Source organism: Centruroides sculpturatus, unplaced genomic scaffold, assembly GCF_000671375.1.
Source record: "Centruroides sculpturatus isolate CEXI.00-Female unplaced genomic scaffold, Cexi_2.0 scaffold349, whole genome shotgun sequence".
Taxonomy (NCBI): Eukaryota; Metazoa; Arthropoda; class Arachnida; order Scorpiones; family Buthidae; genus Centruroides; species Centruroides sculpturatus.
This window is the reverse complement of record NW_019384593.1, coordinates 173,273-177,376: the sequence shown is the minus strand read 5'-3', so window position 1 is coordinate 177,376 and position 4,104 is coordinate 173,273. Positions and strand designations below refer to the sequence as shown.

General features: G+C 27.0%; 1 long non-coding RNA gene across 1 annotated transcript; it reads right to left on the bottom strand.

Moving 5' to 3' along the window:
- Nucleotides 1–2,157: 2,157 nt before the first annotated feature.
- Nucleotides 2,158–3,713, bottom strand: LOC111624813. Its single transcript, XR_002756638.1, has 3 exons — nt 3,576–3,713; nt 3,370–3,472; nt 2,158–2,294 (listed from the first exon to the last, which is right to left on the bottom strand). It is a non-coding gene; the product is annotated as an uncharacterized LOC111624813 (long non-coding RNA).
- Between the last annotated feature and the right edge of the window lie 391 nt (nt 3,714–4,104).

Below are 4,104 nucleotides of genomic sequence, written 5' to 3'. Positions count from 1 at the left end.
CTATTAGATTAAATATTATTTGTATTTCAATTCCATTGTCAAAAAGTAATAAACCTAAAAGATTTTAGGGGTCTCTCCTAAAGCTTTCGAAGTATTCCCCCTTTTTTCCTCAAAAAAATCCAATTATGGATAGAGATATATTTTCTATAAATTAGATTCATGCCTACTAATCTTTTTCCTTGTATCTTTTTGTCTTCCTATTTGTTTTCAAAGTTAAAAAAAAAAAATTAAAATTTTTAAAATTTTACAATTAACTTTTAAGTCTAGAAATAGCCGCCATGACTTACAACGTGAAAGAATAACAGTCAGTCACTGATAAATGCATCACTTTAAAATTATCTTTGAGCCTAAGCTTTTGAAGTCCAAATAGACCACATCGTAAATAGTCTTTCTATTTCACAAACAGCCAGAAAATATTCTGACAAATAAAAATAAAATTATACCTGTTGGTATTTAAAATATGATCAAAACTAACACTGATATAATACAGCTTTAAGATATAATAACTGTCTAATTCGAGAAAAATCCCTAAAGTAAGGTACAGTCTTTCACAACAACTTAATAACAAATTACAATAAATATTTATAATAGTTATATAAAATAAGTTATTTTTCTATATAGTTACTATTCTGTTCTAATCACTTTATTTAATGGGAGACAAAATCAGAAGATGCCAAGTCCTACATAAGATGCTTCACGCTGCAGCTTACTTGCTGCACGTCAGACTCCAGATTGGTTAGAAAAATGTCGGTGGAAAGTAATTGATCGTCCTGCGTATAATCCGAACTTAGCATTCTCTCATTTTTATCTTTTTGGACCTCATAAGGAACACTGAACATCATTATCTGAGAAAGCTTACGCTTCTCAGATAATGATGAAGATACAGATTCATGGATGCATATTATTAAGAAAAGAATTATTTCAGAATTTTCTCCTTGAATCCCATTGGGAAAAGTGTTAGAAAAGAATGGTGACCACAGTTTGTAGAAAAATAGCTTAGAATGGATATTTTCAAATAGATAATCTAATTTTTCAATGTAAATTGTTATTAAGTTGTTATAAAATATTCTGCCTTACTTTTGAATATGCCTCGTAAAATTTAAGTTAAAATCGAGCGCACGACTAAAATATTCCTCCTAAACAAAGCGAAATGGCAAGACATATCATTGTAGAAGCATCCAATGAAAGACTTTTTATTAAAAATACAAAGAAGGAAAAATAAGCGCAAAAAGTGCCAAAGGACGAAAACAATTTTCCACTCATTGTACGAATGCATAGACACAGTTCATCAATGGGATGAAATTGAAAAAAGTTCAAAACATTCATCAAAAGGAAACACATAAAACTGAAAACTGCAAAAAATAAATTTTACCAAGAAGGAAAATACAAGTTATGGAAGGTACTATTAGAAAAAGAGATAAAAATAAACTTCAAGAAGTATTCTACGAAACGACAAAAATTGATAATACAACATTGAAACATGAGCACAATGAAGAAATAAAACCGATACAGAACTATTCTTTGAACAACGGAATGATAAAAAACGAACAAATGAAAATAAACGAACAAGAAATTTTTAAAATTGTTTATAGATTATAACAATCTTTAGCTTTAAAAATGTATTTTGTTTGATTTTAAATATTTTATAAATAAAAAGATTTTATTCAGAAAACAGTCTTTTTATTCGATGAATATTGCATGAAGCTGTCATTTAGCGTTACGTGAGCACTTTCATGACCAAGACTTTTTAAATCTCCAATGGATTACTTGCCTGTCATTTTAAGTCACTTTATATTAATATGTAAAATAATGTTTACGTTTTATTTAATAAATTATTTTATTTAACATTAATAAAACTAGTAAAAACAATTAAATAGCCAGGATGATAATACCTTTAAAATTTTCAAGAAAATTTCATATATATATATATTATTAATTGTAAATTGTAAATATATATTATTAATTGTATTTTCTTCTGTTAAAATTAAGCCCTGTATTTTCTTCTGTTAAAATTCCTGTGAAAATTTTAAATTACCTGATTTAACCTATTTACCGAGTCTTCAGAAATTGCGAGAGAGAAATAAGGCTTTCCTTTGCCTACACAACAGTACTACACATTTTGATAGAATTTTTAAATATTTTATTAATGTTTCTGCCTCCCACTAATTTTTCTTTTTGAGTATTGCTGTATGTCATTAGAAACACTCTTCTGCCATACAATTTTTTTAAACCGTTTGTCAGATTTTTCATATAAGCTCTTTTTCTGTTACTTTTCTGCTCGAAAAATCCTTTATCTTAAAACAAATAAATTCAAATTTATGTCCAGTAATTTCATAAAGCAAAATAATATTTTATCATAAAAGAAATTAAAACTATAAAATTATTTTATTAAATAATGTCTTAAATTTTTCTTTTATATCATATTTATTTTCATTGTTGAAAGGAGACGATTCGTTTCTTTCTGCTTTTACTATTTTTCTTTCTTTTTTAAGTCTTTTATTCATCGCTAGTCTGATATAAGGAATTTATTAAAGCAAACTCAAAGTTTGTCATTTAAAATTTATAAAAATTCTTAGTAAGATAAACATTAGAAAATTCGTGATAAAAGTAATTATTCTTTAATTATTGGATATATATTTCATAAATGTACATGTTAATTACACGTATTAAAGAGACCATACTCTCAAGATAACAGCATGGCTTTTTGTCATTGTGAATATATTTATATCTTAGTTTTCTAGAAGTATATTTTTTATGTTGCGTACAGTGGTCATTTCGAGATAATACATTGCTAATTTCGTAAAGGAGATACTTTAGCTTTATATATTGGGTTGCAATTTTAAAAAATTGTAGAATTATAAATTCCCACTATTGTCAGTCTGTCCGTCTTTCCTTTATCTCGAGAACAGTGTTAGATAGATTAATGAAGTTGCATATATTATTAGCTAAGAATTTGTCCAAATAGCTAAGAAAATTTAAACGCACTGTTGTGCGTATAATTACGAAATGGACCATAAATTAACGCAACAAACATCTCCAGCAAATACAAATAGCTGGTGAATTTATTTGTGGATTCACAAAAAGTAGAACAAAATGACACACACATCCAGGGTTCCTCCCCGAATCAACACAGAACTAACATCAGGCACATAGAAAAAAAGCACGTTCGCCAGACAAACGCTACAACTTTTGTAAAAGAGCGCGAAGCGAAAGAGTATCCCCTTTCAATAGTTTTTACTTAAAAAAAAAAAAAAAAACAAAATATCGTCTGCTGGTCCGAACACGCACAATACAATAAAAAATAATAACCGTGTGTTTAAATACATCCAGTTTTTAGTTTATTGAAATATCAAAGAATAATTCACTTACCATCAACATTTTGTTTGCTTGTAAATACAAGATGAAACTAGTCTATTTCAACTCTTCTATAAATTTTCCATTTTTTTTTCTTTTTTACAATATGGATATTTTGCTATTAGTTAAAAATGACAGTTTAATCAAATTGAACAAAATTTTCAAATTTAATATATTTCACGCTATCTGCGAGAAAAATTTCAAATCTCATGTTATATTACTTATTTGATGAAGATGGATTTAAAAAGTATCACGAAATTGCCAATGTTTACCCTACATGTTTTTTGCCAAAATAGCTTTTTCAGTTAAGTAAATATAGTACGGTAAAGAATAAAACTTTTAGAAAAACGTTTTTCAAGTCTTCCTGTTTATTTCCTAACAATTATTCATTATTCTGTAATTATAACAATAATACTTTTAAACCTTGTTTCATTTATTTTCTTTATTTTCTCCTTTAATTAATAATATTTAGGATTAGAGAAAGAAAGATAGAAATTGGTCTATTCTGACAATTTTAATACATGTTATTTATCAAAATATGATTTAAAAGATTACAGACAATTATGAATTTATATCTTCCAAACTATCAAACAATTTAATTTAAATATTTTTAAATTCAATCACTCTGTCAACTAAAATAATTTTATATTTATGTGGTTATATAGAGGGGATCCTCAGTCATTAAGCTCGTGACTCTGTCCATTTGAGACCGAGTCACGAACTTAATGTCCATCTCCGTCCCGAAGTTTA